The sequence below is a fragment of the Orycteropus afer genome, unplaced genomic scaffold (genome assembly GCF_000298275.1).
Source record: "Orycteropus afer afer isolate SDZICR_OR568_19922 unplaced genomic scaffold, OryAfe1.0 scaffold00159, whole genome shotgun sequence".
Classification (NCBI taxonomy): Eukaryota; Metazoa; Chordata; class Mammalia; order Tubulidentata; family Orycteropodidae; genus Orycteropus; species Orycteropus afer.
Genome location: NW_006921746.1, coordinates 1,807,052 through 1,828,310, shown reverse-complemented (window position 1 = coordinate 1,828,310; position 21,259 = coordinate 1,807,052).

Below are 21,259 nucleotides of genomic sequence, written 5' to 3'. Positions count from 1 at the left end.
AAAAAAAAAAAAAAGAGAAAATCAACAAAACAAGAAGCTAGTTCTTCAAAAAGATAAACAAAATTGACAAACTATTGTCAAATTTAACAAAGGAAAAGAAAGAGAAGATGCAAATAAAGTGAATAATCAACAAACAGGGCAATATCACAACAGAACCAACCAAAATAAAACAGATAATAACAGAATATTATGAAGAACTGTACTCCAACAGATTTGAGAACCTAGAAAAAGATGGACAAATTTCTAGAAACACAAAACCTACCTAAACTACCCAATCAGAGACAGAATACTTTAACAAACCCAAAACAAAAGAAGAAATGAGCAGGTCATAAAAACTTCCCAGAAAAGAAAAAAAAAAAAAAAAGTCCTGTATCAAACACAGTTTCACTGGAAAATTTTACCAAACATTCAAAGAAGAGCTGACACCTATACTACTTAAACTATTCCAGAACATAGAAAAAGATGGAATATTCCCAAATTCATTCCATGAAGCAAACATAACACTGATACCAAAATCAGGGAAAGATAACACTAAAAAGGATAACTACAGACCAATATCCTTCATGAATATAGATGCAAAAGTCTTCAACAGAATCCTAGCCAACAGAATCCAACAAGATATCAAAAAAAACAACACATCATGACCAGTGGGATTTCTATCAGATATGCAAGGATGTTTCAACATCAGAAAAATAATCAATGTAATCCACCACATAAACAAACCAAAAGAACCATATAATCATATCAATCAAAGCAGAAAAGGCAGTTGATAAAACCCAACACCCATTCCTGTTCACAACTCTCAGCAAAATATAGAAAGAAGGGGAAATCCTCAACATAACAAAGGAATACATGCAAAGCCAAGAGCGAACATTACTGTTAACAGAGAAAGACTCAAAACATTCCCCTAACACATATCACCACTTCTATTTTACTTTGTATTGGAAGTCCTAGCCAGGACAGTAAGGCTAAAAGAGAAATAAAAGGCATCCAAATCAGCAAAGAGGAAGTAAAGCTATCTCTGTGTGTAGATGTCATGATCCCATACATAGAAAACCCAAGAGACTCAAAAAAAAAAAAAAAAAAAATTACTGGAACTAAAAGAAAGGTTCAGCAAAGTGGGAGGATAAAAGGTCAACATACAAAAATTTGTTGGATTCCTCTACATCAACAAAGAGGTCTCTGAAAAGAAAATAAGGAAAACAATACCATTTACAATAGCTACCAAAAAGATAAAATATTTAGGAATAAATCTTACCAGAGACACAAAAGACCTATACAAAGAAAACTACCAGACACTACCACAAGAAACTACAAGGGATCTACATAAATGGAAGAACATACCTTGTTCATGGATAGGAAGACTGAATATTGTGAAAATGTCAGTACCACCCAAAGCAATCTACACATTCAATGCAATCTCAATCCAGATTCCATCAACATTTCTTAAGAACATGGGAAAAACAATCACTAATTTCATATGGAAAGGAAAGAGACTTTAGATAAGCAAAGCACTGGTCAAGAAGAAAAACAAAATAGGAGGTCTCATACTCTCAGATCGCAAAACCTACTATACAGCCACAATAGTTAAAACAGAGTGGTCTTGGTACAGTGATAGACAGATAGACCAATGGAACAAAATTGAAAACCCAAAAATCCATCCATCTATGGACAGCTAATATTTGACAAAGGCTCATAATCCATTAGATGAGGGGGAGAGAGCCTCTTTAACAAATGGTGCTGACAAATTTGGATATCCACTTGCAGAAAAATGAAACAAGATCCGTACCTCAACCATACACAAAAACAAACTCCAGTTGGATCAAAGACTTAAATGTAAAACCCAAAACTATAAAATTAATCACAGATAAAATAGGGGCAAATCTAGGGGCCCCAATCTATGGCATAAATAGACTACCAAACATAAGCCAGAATGTACAGGCAGTGTAAGAAAAGCTAGATGACTGAGACCTTTTAAAAATTAAATTCTTATGCACATCAAAAAACTTCTCTAAATGGGTGAAAAGAGATTCTACAGATTGGGCAAAAATATTTGGGTATGACATATCTGACAAGGGACTTATCTCCAAAATTTATAGAAAACTTCAACACCTCAACACCAAAAGACAAACAAGCCAATTCAAAACTGAGCAAGGGACATGAACAGAGATTTCACTAAAGAAGATATACTGTTGGCCAACAAACACATGAGGAAATGCTCACAATCATTAGCCATTAGAGAAATGCAAATCAAAACAACAATGAGATATCATCTCACCCTAGCAATAATACTAAAGTTCAACAAGACAGAATATAACAAATGCAGTGAAGTTGCAGAGAGTTTGGAACTCTTATACGTTGCTGGTGTGACTGCAAAATGGTACAGCCATTATGGAAAATGGTAGGGCATTTCCTTAAAAAACTGAAAATAGAAATACCATTTGATCTAGCAATTCCATTACTAGGAATACATCCTAAAGAGGTGTGAGACAGGACATGAAAAGACATATCACACCCATGTTCATTGCAGCACAATTCACTATAACAAAGAGATGGAAACAACCTAAATGCCCATCAACAGATGAATGGTGTGGTAGTTAAGTTTGTGTGTCAACTTGGCTGGGCCTGGTTGAGTGGCTGGGCAGCTGGATATAGTATTCCTCATGATGAGACTGGCAATCAACTCCATGGTAGTATCTACTGTGAGCAGCTGAGTTAGGTGCCTTAGGGATGTGGTCTGCTTCCTGTATTTAAGAAGAAGCCTTGGGAAATGGTCTCCAGCTTATGGCATCTCTGCATGTAGGTGAGTCATTTAGCAGCTTGCCATGCTCTGCAGATCTTGGGACTTTTAATGGACTTGAATTAATGGCCTGCCATGTGGTTTGGTAATATTGGGACTGTGCCTTATTACTTGTCAACCCTGGGCTTGTCAGCCTCAGCAGCCAGAAACTGAGTGAAGAAAAGCCTCCAGCTTCATTGGGCCAGGAGCAGGAGGCAGAACTGAAGCCCAAGATTGAGGTCTTTCACCCAGCCCCTAGAGCCTGGCACTTTGAACTCAGACTTAAAGCCTCCAAACTGTGAGAGAATAAACTCCTGTTTCTTCAAGACATCCCATTTGTTGTATATTCTTGTCAGAGTGGCACTAGGTAACCAAAACAAATGGATAACCAAACTATGATACATTTACACAATGGAATACTATGCAACATTAAAGAACAATGAAGAAAATACGAGTCATCTCACATTTTGGATGAATTTGGAGGACATTAGGCTGAATGAAATAAGTCAATCACAGAAGGACAAATATGTTATGAGCCTATCATCATAAAAAGGTCAAGGAAAAGTTTACTTAGGGAAGGAAAATCACTTAGTAGGTTACGTGGGATGGGAGGGAAGGGGAGGAAAAAATTCAGACAAGCTGGGGGTCACACGTTGATTTGGGTGAGGGGAGGGACTGTACTGAAAGAGTCTTTGACCAGATGATGGCATTAGAGAAAAGAAGGACACTGAAAAATGCACATAAGATATAGACAACAGAGGCAAATACTAGTATATGCACAATACTATATTAGCACTAATGCCAAACACCAGGCTACGGATAAGTGCATAGACAGGTGAGAAGATCAGGTGGGGGTAGGTGAACAGGAATATACCCTAGACCAAGTATAGATTTAGCTGAAGATAATCTTACATATACACTTGTGCTACAAAATTAGCCATATACATTACAGAAGTATATGTAATATAATGTAATGGAATAACTTCTCAGAGACAATCAAACACCTTGAGAGAGAGAATCTCCAGGCCTGCCAACTTGGGACTGTAGTTTTGGGGGACATCATGCTGAATGGGAAACAACATAGTATATAGAAATTTTGTTCTACAACCTACTTTGGTGAGTAGCAACTGGGGTCTTTAAAGATTTCCAACTGCCATCTAAGATGCAACTATTGGTCTCCTCCCATCTGAGTCAAAGAAGAGTGAAGAAAATCAAAGGCATTTGGAAACAATTAGTCCAAGGATAAGATGGACCGTGAGGATCTTGGCCTTCATGACCCTGAGACCAGAAGGACTAGATGGTGCCCAGCTATCAATGCCAACCACTCCAAAAGGGATCAAAACTGGAGATCCTGGATAGAGTGGGAGGAAAAATGTGGAACAAAATTTAAAAACACAAAAATGACCAGAATTACTAGTTGGATAATAGTAATAGTGGAAACCTCCAAGACTATTGTTGTTGTTGTTGTGTGCTGTCGAGTTGGACCTGACCCATAGCGACCCCTCCTTGGGTTTCCGAGGCAGTATCACTATGGAAGTAGATTGCCCCATCTTCCTTCAGAGGAGTGGCTGGTGGGTTTGATCCACCAGCCTTCTGGTTAACAGTGAAGTGCCTTAGGCACTATGCTACCAGAGCTCCCCTGGGTTAGTTACCCTTCAGGCCTAGAAATAGACTCACTCCCACGGATTGGTTCTCATCCCAACAGTAGAAAGACCTACATGCAGAACACCTACCGCAGGGCGATGCACTCATTTACTCTAGAGAGATGCACCCCTTAAGGCTATCAGCCATGAGATACCAGAGGGACAGCATTCACATAGAGGGAAACCTGAACAGACAGCAATGCATAGTTAAGAAGGGCACAGGGATAGGAGAAGAAGAAAGTTTCTCACGTTTGGGGATGGTAATCAGGGCGTGAAATCCAATGTGCATGAACTGTTGAAAGTAAAACAAATTTTCTCTGTAAATTTGCACTCAAAACACAGTAATTTTTTTTTTTAAAGACCATAGCCTTCAGTAAGAATTACGTCTCAACATAAAGTAAACAAAAATCCTCACAACTCGACCAAAAGCAACATCATGATAAACAGAAAATATTAAAGTTGATGATGATTTCATTTCACTTGGATTCACAACCAATTCCCATAGAAACAGCAGTCAAGAAATCAAACAACTTATTGCATTGGGACTATCTGTTGCAAAAGACCTCTTTAATGTCAAAAACCTATGATAGTACCTTGAGGACTAAGGTGAGACTGCTCCAATCCATGATATTTTTAATCTCCTCACATGCATGCGAAGCTGGACAATGAATAAAGAAGACCAAAAAATAACTGATGCCTTTGAATTACAGTGTTGGGGAAGAATATTAAATATACCATGGACTTCCAGAAGAATGAGCAAATTTGTCTTGGAAGAAGTACACCCAGAGTGCTCCTTAGAATGGAAGATGGCAAGACTTCATCTCACATATTTTGGACATGTTAGCAGGAGGGATCAGTCCTGGAGAAGGGTATCATGCTTAGTAAAGGGTCAGTGAAAAGGAGAAAGAACCTCAACAAGATGGACTGACATGGAGGCTGCAACAATGAGCTCAAACATAGCAACAACTGTGAGGATGGCACAGGATCTGGCAAAGTTTCATTCTAATTATGAGTCAGATTGAGTCGATGGCATCTAACAACAGCAACAATATTCAGTAAAATATCTTGCTACCATTTAAAATTAAATTTTTAAAGACATACAATGATAAGAGAAAATATTTTTGTTATAATATTGGCGAAAATATAATTATATCGCATATGTGTTGATGTGGTATCTTTTTTCTATAATGTAAATTATTCCACTTGGTAATTTCTAAAGAACTATACTTACCCAAGAGAAAATGATTCTTTAATATTTTTAAAAACTCAAGTTTCTCTAACAAACTTTTATTTAATTTCTGTAGAATTTTCTTTCCACAGAAAAATATATTGAATAATTTCTGGAATATTTATACGTAAGTTTAAATGAAATTGCCTGCACTAAAGTTTTTTTTTTTTTTTTTTTTTTTGGTTCCTTTTCTAAATTTCCATATTAATGGGAAATCTATCAGTCCAAAAATGTAATGTGATGTGTCTGTAATCAAACCTATGAGGAAAACTTTAATCAAAAGAATTTCAAGGTAATAGAAAGTAAATAACTCAAAAGTATTTATGAAGACCATCACCTACGTATGTATACACATTATCAATATCTAATTTATAACATCATAGCCAAATAAACTTGCAATGAAATATAGATGATTTCATCAAAGGCTAATCATCTATAGAAATAAGTCTAATAATCTCAATTTTTAAACGTAGATACAAAAACAAGTAAATATATATATACACAATGTGATTTCAGTTCTCTGTGTATTATTTATTTATGTCAGTTAATACTCTGCTTCATTTATATACTCTAATCAATGCTGACATTTATACATAAAGTATAAAAAAGTATCCAACTGATATTTCCAACATTTTCCCTATATGACCTGCTATGAGTCGGGGCCGACTTGATGGCAAACAACAACAACAACATAGTTAAAAAGTATATTTTAAAATAAACTTGCATTATTGAATTTCAATTAATTTCAGCAGAACTTTTTTAAGATAAACATATTCATTTTTTTCAATACTTTAAACAATCATTTTATAAAATTAAATTCATTGAAGTTTTTTCTATATAGTTTTTGTTTTTTGAGAGATACCCATTTGATATATTTAAAAATAATTTATTTACTACTGTTTGTTGTTGTTATGTACCGTCGAATCAGCCCCAACGTATAGTGACCCCTCCTTGGGTTTCCGAGGCGGTATCACTACAGAAGTAGATTGCCCAACCTTCCTTCCAAGGAGTGGCTGGTGGGTTTGAATATCAGGCTAGGTGCAAGCCTTGGAAGTCAGGTTAGGACAAGCGATGCTGTAGTAACAAACAATCCCTTAATGTCAGTAACATAAGACATAACACAAAAAGTTTTTTTCTCACTGATACTATATGTCAAATATGTATTGTGTTTTATAGAGACCCAAGCTGACAAAGCTATTCTCATATAGTAACTTGCAATTTTAAGTTCCAGAAAATTAATGTGAAACATATAAATCTACAAAATGTATGTTTTTGGTCAGAAGACTTACTCAAGAAGAGAATGTGGATAAGTCAACTAAAACTAGCACTATTTTGTGTGTGTTTATATGTGTGTTTACATCTATAGTCTTCTCATTGAGAACTAAGTCAGTGAGTAAATCTTTATTTATAGATATGACTAGTGACTTATGAGAAGAAAATCATAGAACCTTCCATTTTATTAATTTATTTAAATGAATATTTATTGATATATTGCTATGTGCCAACTTCTGTGATTGAAGCCCTAGTAATGTGAAGCTCAGAATCTACTTTTGGGAGTATTTTATTAGAATCCATAAGTGAGTTCTTATGAGGTAATCAATCTCCTAAAATTGCATGCATACTTTCTTGTTATAAAGATACATGCATCCTCCTCCCTGCCAAGAAGACATCAGAAAATGAAAAACAGAAAAAAATTAGATTTCTGCCATTTATTATTTGTCTATGCTACTAAAATCAGTTTAGAAAAGGAGAAAAGGAAGTGTTCAGCTAAAGATTTAATATGATCACCAGATGCCATTTTCAGTAATGACCTTGAACTCTGAATTCTTTAAATAAAGCCAAAGACTGTGGAACTAAAATAAATATTCTCATTTGTATGCCATAAATAGATGAACAATTCTTAGACCAAGTAAACATAACTCAGCTACCTGCTTCAGGAAATACTTGCTCCTGGAAAACTATGAAAAGGTAAAATACCTACGTTATCAAGACTAATAGCTTACTGATCAATATTTGGTTCAACACCCTGCCCTCACTGTGTCCACCAATTCAAAGATAGTAAATAAACTCTGCCCAATCTCAACAAGCTCTCCACCTTGGTTTTCACTTGGTATTAACTCTTAAATTAATTGCTGTAAGCCACTGTGCAGTTGGTGCAGGTGGAAATAAGGTACCTCAATATCAAAAGGGTCATAAAAGTCTATTGTGAACACAATTTCTAAAATCCTGCAAATTTTTAAACCTCCTTCTTACTATCAGAAGGCCCATAGCCTAAAAGGGACCTTTATTCATTATGAATCTAAACTACAGCATCAATGTTTATCAAAAGAAAATAAGAGATCAACATTTGATTTTACTAGATCCACAGGACTTTCTTTTGAAACGACTAATAAATAAATTCAGGATTTCAACTCATACTTAGAGATTTCAATTTATATATGTGAACAAGTAAATCATGTAACTTGCAATTATTTAAAAAAAATCATATATGTTGTAGAGGTTATCTATAAATAAACAATGTATCTATAAATGACCTCTACAATATATACTGGCTCATCTTCATTTCTGGTTCCTGGACTTGAACCAGTGGCTAACTGACTCCCTCTTCCTCTCCCTCTCCCTGTCTATACAAACCACTCCTCAGAAGGAAGATTTGGCAATCTACTTCTGTAGAGATACCACCTGGGAACCCTAACAAGGAGTCGCTATGAGTCATATTGACTCAACAGCAGTCTAAACATAAACACACACACACACACACACATATATATATATATATATATATATATATACTTACTTGACTGGTTTTGCTTCTCTAGAAAACCTAGCCTAAGATAATTGTTAAATTTAAATAATTCTAAAAATGTCAGAATTTGTCTTCAAATATGTCTTCTCAGCCAAAAGATTTTGATTAGTCAGTTACATGAATTTAAAAAAAAAAACATGAAAAAGACTTTAATGAAGACAGTTTTAGCACTTTCTGGAAATCATGCTATTCTTGTGTCATTGATAAGAGAGAAATATCATTGCCAAACCTCATATGTTGCTGGGCCAGGAGTACTCTCTTTGGAATCTTCAAAACGCTTTGATGCTTTAACAAATAGGGGTATAGAGCAAGATTTCTTTAAAATAGGATTGTATGTTGCAGGCCCTAAGAGAAAACAAAAGTGAAAATAATAAACAAAATATCTTTAGAATAATTGATTTTTGACACATACAGATTAGCTTCAAGCCCTTAATTAATAAATTCTGCAAGAAACAATCTTGTATGCATTCTGCTTGAATACTTGTATTTATTCCATTTATGGCTTTAAAATGTGATAAGCATAAAACAGTGACAACTGTTTATCCAATAACTAAATGCAGAGCAGCAATAATTTTTTTTTAAAGGAAATATTCCCCTTCAAGATACATAGACACATCCCCATCCCACCCACGCCACCAAAAAAAAAAAAGATATCTAGTGCTTTTCTTTCCTAAACACTTATTCATATGTTCACTAGGAGGTAGTCCTTGAACCGCATTTGGAAATATGAATAGGATTTAAAGAAGCAGAAAGGAGCTTTAAGGTTTAACAGCCTTCTGCACTAAACATGATAGCACCCAAACACAAAGATAGGATTTACATGGAGCATTTGGAGGTAGTAAACAGATTAAATGGAAGAGAGCCTAATTCAAAGTAAGGATTTTGTACATAGGCCAATGGTTTTCAAATTGTATTCTATAAGGCCCCTAAATTCCATGGAACTACCCAGGCGATACTGTGTAGGTCAAGCCCTAGAAAAAGCTTGAAGTATTTTCATGTTAAACAGCTCTAGATTTAATCTGTTTTCATTTGTTTGGGTACCATTTTTACTTAACAAAAGCCTATTTAATTTTAAAATAAAAAGGTTTTGGAATCCACTCCTGTGGTCAGTGGGTAGCCCTTAAATGTTTTGGATGAAAGAAGATTAATGAAAAAAGTGAACTCTGCCAATACTCTGTAGGATGGTGTGATGATTAATTTCAAGCGTCAACTTGGCTAGGCTATGATGCCCACCTGTTTAATCAAACACTAGTCTAGATGTTGCTATAAAGGTATTTAAATGTGTTAATATTTAAATTAGTGGGCCCTAAGTAAACAGATTACCCTCCACAATGTGGATGAGCTTCATCCAATTAGTTCAAGACCTAAGAGCAAAAACTGAAGTTTCCTGAGGGAGAAGGATTCTGCCTCAAGAATGTAAATAGAATTTCCAGCCCACCACCTGTCCTACCAATTTCAGCCTAAGACTGCCAGAGTTCCCAGACTGTCGCCTCAATTTTGGACTTGTCAGCCCCTACAATATTGTAAGCCAAATCATTAAAATACATCTTTCTTTCTTTCTGTGTATCTTTTTGGTTCTGCATTTTTGGGGAGCCATGCCTAAGACAGATGGGATGACTTTAAGCTGATCTGTCTCAGCTGTGCTCTGATAAGGATTTTTTTTACCAACATTACTAAGGGAAAGGAAGAGCAACTCAGAACATTTTCTAAAAAATGTAACGGGTGTCGAGTATGAATAGTGATTGTTTTTGTTGTTATGTGCCGTCCAGTCAGACCCAACTCATAGCGACCCCTCCTTGGGTTTCCAAGGCAGTATCACTACAGAAGTAGACTGCCCAATCTTCCTTCTGAGGAGTGGCTGATGGGTTTCAACCGTCAGCCTTCTGGTTAGTAGTCAAGTGCCTTAGGCACTACGCTATCAGAGTAGAAGGAGATAAAAATAAATAGTGGTTATAGAAAAGGTAATAATGTGACAGAAAAAAGGAAACAGGAAGGAAGATGCGATTTGGATAACATCCTACGTTTCATATTGAACCTGTTTTGGTTATCTAGTGCTGCTGTAACAGAAAATACCACACGTGGGTGGTTTCAACAAACAGAATTATTCTCATACAGTTTCCAAAACAAACCAAACTCACTGCTGTTGAGTTGGATCTGGCTCATAGCTACCCCTCCTTGGGTTTACAAGGCAGTATCACTACAGAAGTAGACTGCCCAATCTTCCTTCTGAGGAGTGGCTAGTGAGTTTGAACCACCAGCCTTCTGGTTAGCAGTCAAATACCTTAGGCACTACACCACCAGAGCTCCCTCATACAGTTTAGGAGGCTAGAAATCCAACTTCAAAGTGCCAAGCTCTAAGGGCTGGGTGAACAGCTCTCAACCTTGGGCTTCATCTCTGCCTCTTGCTCTAGGCCCTCTGAAGCTGGAGGTTTTCTTCACTCAGGCAGCTGTTGGCTGCTGAGGCAGACAAATCCAAGGGTGACAAGTAAAATGGTACAGTCCTAATTACCAAACTACATGGCAGACCATTGATTCAAGTCCATTTAGAGTCCCAAGATTGGCAGACACCACAGCAGGCTGCTGAACTCAGCTACATGTAGGATTCAAGCATGCCAAAAGTTGCAGACCACTCCTACAGCTTTTTCTTAGATACTAGGAGCGGACCACATCCCTAAGGCAGCTACTCAGCTGTGCACAGTAGGTTCTGCCATGGAGTTGATTACCAGTCTCATCATGGAATACTACATCCAGCTGCCCTCCCTCAAAAACTCACTGCCATGGAGTAGATTCCGACTCGTAGATTCCCTCCTTGGGTTTCCGAGGCGATATCACTACAGAAGTAAATTGCCCAAATTTCCTTCTGAGGAGCAGCTGGTGGATTTCAATGCAGTCAAATGCCTTAAGAATTACACCACCAGAGCTCCCATCCAGCTGCCCAGCCACTCAAAACCAGGCCCAGCCAAGCTGGCACATAACCTTAATAGAACTTAACATACCAGAGAACCAGTCTTGTTTGAAAAAAAAAAAAAAGGCAGGATTTCCAAATAGAAATGTCTAGAAGACAATTGGAGATACATGACTGAAGCTCAGGTGAGAATGTGGGCCTCAAGAAAACGAATGGAGTTATTCATTTAGAGGCAAGAGTTGAGGTTTCTCCAAGTGAAAGAGCATATAGACATGCAGAGAGAAAACTAAATAACTGAGGACTGAAACTTGGAACTATATATAAAAAAGAAAGAGAAGACTCTGAAAGAGTCTAGTGAATAGAATCTGGTTAGCACAACTCACAGAGAGAAAATAGGGAGAAGATACTTTTATTTTCCCTATACTTATTGAACGTATATCACATGCCAAGCATTGTTTTTCAAGAGGGGGTTGGAGGTATACTATAACCAATGTTTCAAGGGAAGAGAAGATTTCTCAGAGAGGTTACAACACAGCATGTAGAATATAACTGTAGAAGTGTAGGGATAAATAAAACTAAATTAAAAGGCATTAAAAAGAGAGAAAATAGGAATTTGGATATAAAATATTGCCAATAGTAAACAATGAAATAGTCAATTAGACATAAACCAAAAGCCAAACCCACCACAACTGAGTCAATTCTGACTCATAGCAACCCCCATTGGGTTTGTGAGGCGATAAATTTTACAAGTAGATTGCCCAGAGTGGTTGATGGGTTTGAACCGCCAACCTTCTGGTTAGCAGTCAAATGCCTTAGGCAGTGCACCACCAGAGCTCCCTGATTAGACATAAAGATATTAGTAAAATATAATGTTAATGCCTCTGCATCTTCCTATTAAACACAGAACTCAAAACCACTTATTTGAAAAATAGATTCTGCTGTGGTCTTAAAATCTGATTTGTGTTTTAGAACTGATAGGTTCGGTAAGAAATATTTTTTAATGATTAACTCACAGCCATCACCTCGATTCCAACTTATAGCAATCCCCTTTGGGTTTCTGAGGTGGTAAATCATAATGGAAACAGATTGCCTAGTTTTCCTTCTGCAGAGTAGCTGGTGGGTTTGAATCGCCTACCTTCTGGTTAGCAGTCAAATGCCTTAGGCACTACACCACTAGAGCTCCTTGGTATATAACCTGTAGCCCAATTATTCTAAATCATTCTAATATTGATTCAAGTAATAACACAGATATCCAAAGTTATAAAGCCTTTGTGGGAAGTTACTGTATTCTTCTCTACCAAGTGACAAGTAAAGTATTATAGCAAATACCTTCTATTATAAAACAATAGCATGCATGACTTTGGAATAATATAGATATAATTTATATTTACATTGCTGAAAAATAATGCATACATACATAACATCTTTGCAGGTATAATTCAATACAGAGCTATGCTACTCCTGGGAAAATGTGTCAGATCTTGAGTATCCAGAGAAGAACACAAATTAACATCAGGACTTGCAGCATAATTCTGCAGTCAGCCTAATTGAAAATCACAACTTTAACCATAAAGATCTATAAAGGTTAATGCAACAAGTAAGGCTATTATCCAAACCCTATTGTAATGGCAAGTTTCATTTTCAATTATGAAGAAATATAGTCTATCCCTGTCCTTACAATCGTGCTACAAAACTGATAAATATTTACATTCATGGATATAATTCATTAAAAGAGAAGAAATTATTCAAAAGTAGTTATGGTGGATTTCCCTTCATTGGAATTCCTTTGAGGAGTATTAAGTGAAGCAAAATTTCTCTTAATGTGTATTTTGCTGCATTTTATCATTTAGCTGGTTTTAAGCTATAGAGAATTAAAAAAAGGTTCATTGCACTTTTATCTTAAAATATAATTTTAAATACTTAGCTACTGCTTATAAGATACAGGTCAAAGACTTACACTGTTTCATCAGTTTTTATTCACAGCTGGATTATGCAAAAACTATCTTCTATTTATTTACCAAAATGCCACATTTTAATCACAAGTCATGGAACATGAAAACTTCTCATTCCACATCAAACACCTAAGAAAGTCTGCCTGAATCATGACTAGTATTTAATGGAAAATTCAAAAGCAGGTGATTCTTATAATTACATATTTTCCAGCCCTATACCAACTCACTTTCTATGAAATGTCAACCAATGCTACAGGGTGAAAATAGAAGAGAAAAGGAACAATGAGTAATTTAAAATAAAAATCTATGCATCTGGCCCTTTAATATGACCATTATAGTACATTACAGTAGACTCAGTAATAACTACGTCTAGAAATAAAGCTATAAAATCTCATATAAAAAATGGCTGTCTTCATAATGAGCTAAAATTTATGAATCATGTAGTCATTTTTGGTTAGAATAATGAGTCCTTCTTTCATGGAAAGGTGATAGAAATCTACTGAAAAGTAAATATCCCATATGTGAGCATATCTTTAGGAATTAAAAAGCATTTAGGAAATTGTTCATTGAAATGGGCTGTATGGCTTTAAAATGTCATTTAGAGAGTTTAGATTTTTATGGAACACATTTTCTCACACCGATTTTATTTCTCAGCTTTACAAATGAAGTAATAGCAAAGACAAAAGATTAGTGTACATGGAAGTATTATCATCAATGACAGAGTCACATTTAGGTTTAATGTCCTTCTACTGCTTCTAAGACTGGATTTGATTTAAATGGCACTTCAGATTATGACCACAGAACTGCATAGTCTATTAAATTGAGATTATAAGTGATGGGAAAAGAAACAGGCACAGAGTCACAACACTGCATAAACTTTTAACCAAAATTTCCACGTATGGTTTACCACCTCATCAACTTCTCTAGCCAGAAACAAAATAGATATTATATGATTTTAAAATAAACTTTAAATATTTAAGGATGATACCTTAAAGTTTCTCTAGAGTATCTAGGAAGTATTGCCAATGCAATCCTCAAGAAATGGACAATTACAATGCACTCAAACTATAGTAGACTGAGAAATGCATTTATTGGAGTTTACCTAAACCATGCACCTGTTAAAATATGTGTTCCTAGCATTGGTTAAGCTATAGGGCTGTCACTATTATGACACATAAAAACAAAATCACATGGATTTGCCTTGACTCAAATATCTCTTCAGACAGCAATGTCTGTTTATCTGTGTACCTCTAAGCATATACTTATCAAAATGTACAACCATAAGTCCCTGTCAAATTAGGGCTTTGAACTGCTGCTATAAAAAGATACTTCCACTTTCTGATAACATAAGTATGTTGTACAAATTTAAATGAGTTTCCCTGTGTTGTAAAGTAACACACTTTCTGGATGAATTACAGGAACCAAGTGGAAAGAAGGCTAATCATCTTTCACCTAAAGCACCTTGAGGTAGGCAGTATATAAATATATGAAACACGAATGATTTTTATTAATGAATGAGCATAGTTATAAAGTTATAATGTATTAAATTTTCTTTGAGGTATCAGATATCTCACCAAAGATCCAATGTTGTTTAACTGAGTCCCACTTATTGCAACCCATGTGTTACAATGTAGAACTGTGCTCTATAGGGTCTTCTTGGCTATAATTTTTATGGAAATAGATACCTAACAATTGGCCTGAAATGTTAGTTGTAAAGTTTCTTCTAATAACTACATTTTACTTTTTATATTTTACTGCTGTTATTTAAAGGTTTGGAATCAGAACTCTCAGAAAATTATTTAGGCAAATAAAGTAGGGTATGTCTCAGTATATACTTCAACCCTCTTCCATCACCATCATTATGTTAACATCCAATTAGGGCTGAATTAGCAACACATTCCCTCTCAAGACTGGCACTTATCTCTATCAATATTATATGTAAAATTCAGGATGATTTAATTCATTCTTGAAAAACATATTATCTGCTTTACCAAGCATTCTGCCCCTCTTCAGGGACTAGTTCCTCCTGATAACATGTCCAAAGCACATGAGACAAATGTCACCATCCTCACTTCTAAGGAGCATTCTGCATATACTTTTTCCAAGACAGATTTGTTCATTTTTTGAAGTATGTGGTCTACTTAAGAGCTCTGGTGGTGGAGTGCCTAAGGCATTTGACTGCTAACCAGAAAGCTGGCAGTTCAAACCCACTAGCCACTCCTCAGAAGGAAGATTGGGCAATCTACTTCTGTAGAGATACCGCCTCAGAAACCCAAGGAGGGGTCACTATGAGTTGAATCGACTCGATGGCAATGAGTTTGGGGTTTTTTTGGATAGTATACTTAAAATTCTTCACCAACCCCATAATTCAAATGCATCAATTCTTCCTCAGTCTTCCTTATTCATTATCCAACTTTTGCATGCATATGAGGCAATTGAAAATACCATGTCTTAGGTCAGGTGCACCTTAGTCCTCAAAGTGACATCTTTGACTGTATAATGTAAATATTCTGTAATGTTTTCCCATACTTTTGTGGAATAATAACAGACTACTGTAAAAATTTTGTAGAAGTATTTTCTTGAAAGGCTTCTCATCAACAGTCTTGTTGATTTAAACTCATAGGTACCCTACTACGTATGACAGATTAGAATGGCCCCCGTATGGTTTCCAAGGCTGTAATCTCTATGAAAGCAGATTACCAGTTTTTTTCCCAAGCTGCAGGTGGTGGCTTCTAACTGCTGTCATTTTGGTTAACAGCCCAATGCTTAATCAATGCACAACCAAGACAACAGTAAACTACCACTAGTAGATTTTAACTAAGACTAAATACTGCGGTATTTTTACGTTAAGAATGTCTGATTTTCAAAGAGTTAAGTTGTTTCTGAGTCTGGCTTCACTACGGACTCTCAGAGGCTATTTACAGCCTTTCCATAGCTCTGGACATGTTTCTCCACTGGCCTCTATATTTCAAGTCATTACACAATTTGAAATACCAAGATTGAAAACCAAAGGGTATCATATGCAGCATCATATATTTTAATCTTTTGCAAAATGAAGTTCATAGAGCAAAGGCATCACAATCATTCAGGTTAGTGTAGATGCAGATTCTTTTTTCCATGTCAAAACAAAAACAACAGATTATCTGAAAGTGAACCCAGAAAAGCACAATTTTAACAAAAGTCATTGTTTATACCTCTTAACCTACCTGGAAATAGCTATTGTCAAATTCATTTAAATATTAAATCCTTTTTCCCCCCATCAAATAATTTAAAAAAATAGTAAGCTACAGAATGATGTTTCTTAAATTCTGGACCAGAATATATCTGAATCTTTAATGTCTCTGTGCCTGCCTACATAGAGCAGAGCCTGAATAAATGCTTGTTAAACAGAACTGAACCAAACCAAGGAAGAAAGTCAATTTCTGAGTGATCTATAATCTACCCCTGTAGCTATAAGCATTTGAAACCATAACTTTTCATTTCACTTTGTTATTCAGTAATTGTCCATGGGAAGAAATGAGTATTTTCAAATCTCATTTCTACTGACAATGTAAAAATTTGTATTTGAATGTTCTATCACACAAATGTTTGTAAATATGTTTAGAATAATTGTTACCTGAGAGGAAAAGGATTACTAAGAGAGTGGAATTATTAAGACAAAGAGAGATTTACTTTTCATTATATAATCTTTAACTCAGTATTAATTCATGCCACACGCATGTCATATTATTTCAATCTTGGGCCAAATGTACAAAACTTATTTCATGATTATAGAAGATAGAATTCTTCTCAGTATATTCTCATCTCTATTTTGTTATACTCTATTATTTTCCATGAATGAGCAAATATGTCTTAGAAGAAGTACAGCTGTAATGGTCCTTAGAAGCGAGAATGTCCAGATTTTGTCTCTAGTACTTTGGTAATGTTATCAGGAAAGACCAATCCCTGGAAAAGCATATCATGTTTGATAAAGTAGAGGGTCAGTTAAAATGGAAGACACTTAATGAGGTGGATTGACACAGTGGCTGGGGCTCAAGCATAGCAATGTTTGTGAAGATAGCACAGGACCAGGCAGTATTTCATTCTGTGGTACATAGGATAGCTAGGAGTCAAAACCAAATGGATGGCACCTAACAACAACTACAATTGTTTTCCACAATAAATCTTAACACTAAATTCAAAATCAAGCTTTTTGTATACTGACTGCATGACCCTAATGAATTCTCTCAGTCTTGTTAAACCTTACTTTCTTTTTCATAAAGAGAACCAGAGAAGTTAAGCAATGTTCACAATTACACAGAGTAAGGAACAAATCATTCAACCTCTTCTAATCCTTTGAATATCTCTGAGAGGAAGGAAGAGAACACATAAACATTATACCCACTCCTCACTTATCAATTTATGTGAATTTTGTGAATTGATGTGGTCTTCCTCCATTTTTTTTTTATGTTTTGCGTTTTTGACAAAAATAAAAGAATCTACCATCTGACAAATTTGCATATTAATGACATGTCTGGCAGTAAAAATACTGAGGTTTGAAATGAGAGTAATGCTGGCCATAACGATAAAGTTATGTGTCAACTTGGCTGGGCCATGATTCTCAGTGGTTTGGTAGTTATACAATGCTATAATCTGGCAGTTGTATAATGATGTAATTTGGCATTTATGTAATGATGTAGTCATCACCCATTTTGTGAACTGATGTGGTCATCCTCCATTTTTATATAACACCAATTTTCACATAACAATTCACCTGTTTCTACATGTACAATTCAATAACATTGATTACATTTTTCAAGTTGTGCAACCATTCTCACCCTCTTTTCCTTAGTTGTTCCTTCCCCATTAACATACACTCACTGTTTCTAAGGTTTCCATCTCATCTTTTGAGTTACTGTTCTCATCTATATGATCGTGTATCCAACCCAAAACCAAGCTCAATGCCATTGGGTCAGTTCTGACCCATAGCCACCTGCACTGGGTTTCCAAAGCTGTAAATCTTTATGGAAGTAGATTACCATCTCTTCTGTGGAGCAGCTGGTGGGTTTGACCTGCTGACCTTCTGGTTAACAGCCAGATACCTTATCCACTAAGCCACCATATAGATAGTTCTTAAAAAAAGCATAATGCTTAAGACAGACATTTTTTACTAGTTACACTAAATTGTTGCTTGGTTTTAAGAAGACTTCAGGAAATATTTTTGGTTTAAGTTTTAAAGATTATCTCAGGGCAACAGTTTTAGGGGTTCATCCAAACCCTTTCGGTCTAGAAAGTCTGGAGACCACAAGAATTTGAAACTCTGTTCTGTATTTTCCCCTTTTGACCTTTGATCAAAATGTTCAGTAATGTTAGCCAGGCACCATCCAGCTCTTCTGGTCTCATACAAAGTTGTTCATGAAGGCAATTAGCCATACATTCTAAATCCTCTTCCTATTCCTATCACTCCTTCTTCCTTTGTTGCTCCAGACAGACACCAACTGTTGTGCCTCAGATGGCCACCTGCAATCTTTTAAGACCCCAGGCACTACAAAATGAATTAGGATGTAGAACAGTGGCACTAAATACATTATTAGACCAATTGACCAGGATATCTGAGGAAACTATGATCCTAAATCTCCGTCCTAAGGAATCATATCTCATGAGGTTTGGGGATACACATAAGCAGTCTCAGCAGCAGCTACTCTTTTTTATTTGTTTATTTTTTCATTGTAAATATAGCTATCACACAACTTTTGCCAGTTCAACTTTGGCCCATTGCTTTTAATATCTTCTTTCATTACTTCATGCTGCCTCCTTAATTTTCTTTAACTGGAAAGACCCAGCGTTCTCATGTAGTGTCTACTACCTCCCTAAAACCATCAAATCTGACAAACAAATATCAGTTTAATTAATGGTAATGTTATTCTTTTACCTGACCATGATGTTTCCCTATCAGGTAAGTTGGATTTGGGAGACAAAATAAATTAAGGTCTGTTTGATCATATTCTTGATTTTGTTATTAAATTATTAAGTCATTGTTGTGTTGTTGTTGTTATGTGCCATTGAGTCGGACCCAACTCATAGCGACCCCTCCTTGGGTTTCCTAGGCGCTATCACTATGGAAGTAGATTGCCCCATCTTCCTTCCGAGGAGTGGCTGGTGGGTTTGAACCACCAGCCTTCTGGTTAGCAGTCAAGTGCCTTAGGCACTATGCTACAAAATTGGATATAATTTTTGTTTTATACCTATGTTTCAAAAGATACAATGAATATAAATATATTTAAAGAAAGCACAGATGTCACAATTCTCAAAAGCAAATTATCTTCAAACTTCCATAGAGCCACACTGCTAATTGTAATGGATGTCACACGCTGCTCTTTTGTAATAGTAATGCTAGTTGTGTAATAAACCACAGTTTACCAAAAAAAACCCAAAAACCTCAGGTTCAATGCTATTTTCCTAGAATACAAATAGGCCCAAATCCCATCTTTTGGTGAAGGCTGCCCCTCTGTGGCAGAATGCAATGTGTCATGTTCTCTGAGAACAATTTCCTCTCTTTCTCAAGTTTTTTCAAAACCAGTAAATAGATCTAATTAATATCTAAAAATATATAGATTTAAATACAGCTTTTTTTTACCACTTTTTTTCAGGACCACATTTTTAGCTTCATGTTAGGAAAGGATTTTGAACCCCAAGAAACAAATCTCACTCACCTAGGCAGGCATGTGTAACAAGAGATGAAAATGGTATTTTTGCAAATAACAGAAATAAAGTATTAAACACTTGTTCTAACAAGGGCCGTTTGCTCTCTCTTTGGAAAGGTAAAATCATTACTCATTTCACAATGAGTCACCTCTGCTGGAAGAAAGACAATAATAGGCATCATGTTGTTGTTTTTATTGTTAGTTGCTGTAAGTGGATTCTGACTCATGACAACCCCATATGGGCAAAGCAGAACTGCTCCATAGGTTTTTCAGTAGCTGTGATCTTTGGAAACAGATTGCCCGTCTTCTAAGGTACCTCTGGGTGGGAACTACCAATGTTTTGGCTAATAGTCGAGTACTTAACAGTTAGCACAATACAGTTTACATGATACTTACAAGACAGCAATTGTTATCTTAATTTTCTGAATGCATTATGTGTAGACACTGAGTGCATCATAAGATGATGCCTCCAATTTACTTACAGGACAATGTACACCACCACCACCACCCAGAAAAGAAGAAAAAGAAAAACATAACTACAATACTGAGAAATGGTGCAGATTTTCTTTTATAACAATGAAGATCAAAAACCTTTGACACGTGGTATAACCATAAGAATACTAAAGAAATTTGCCTGTAAATTTTTTGATCAAGGAAATTATTATGAACCCTGTTCACTAATTATTGCAATATTATCTTCCCTTTATTTACTTATTTATTAACAATGTTGGGGGGGTGGAGGGAAAAGAGAAACATATTTGGTCTTTGCTTCAGTAAATACTGAAATCTATTTATATGCAAATAAGCTATCCATTATTAGTATAAAGGACTTAGGCATAAAGGAAGAAGTAAATTATCACTAGAAACCATTAATGAAATCCATTTCAAAACATAACATTTTACAAGAGCCCTCACTCATGTAAAATTTGTTTAAGCCTTGAGGGGAAATAGTGAGTTCTATATTTAGATGAGAACTGATACTACATTATTTCCCTACCAATTTGTTTTATAAAATGCATTTATCCTTTCCTTAGAAATGATTTGATAATTGTAACTCCAATGAGGCTTTTTAGAGAACTTCATCACTGAAGTCAGAGTTCTATGTGTTTGTCATATAATTGCCAGACTTTGGGGGAGAGTATCTTAATTTCCTGAAGGAATTACTCTGTTAAAATAATTGTTATTTCCTGATGTTATTCCTTGATGTTAACATTTACTTTTATACTTTAATAGTAGTTATGTACAAATAAATGAGTTTTAAAA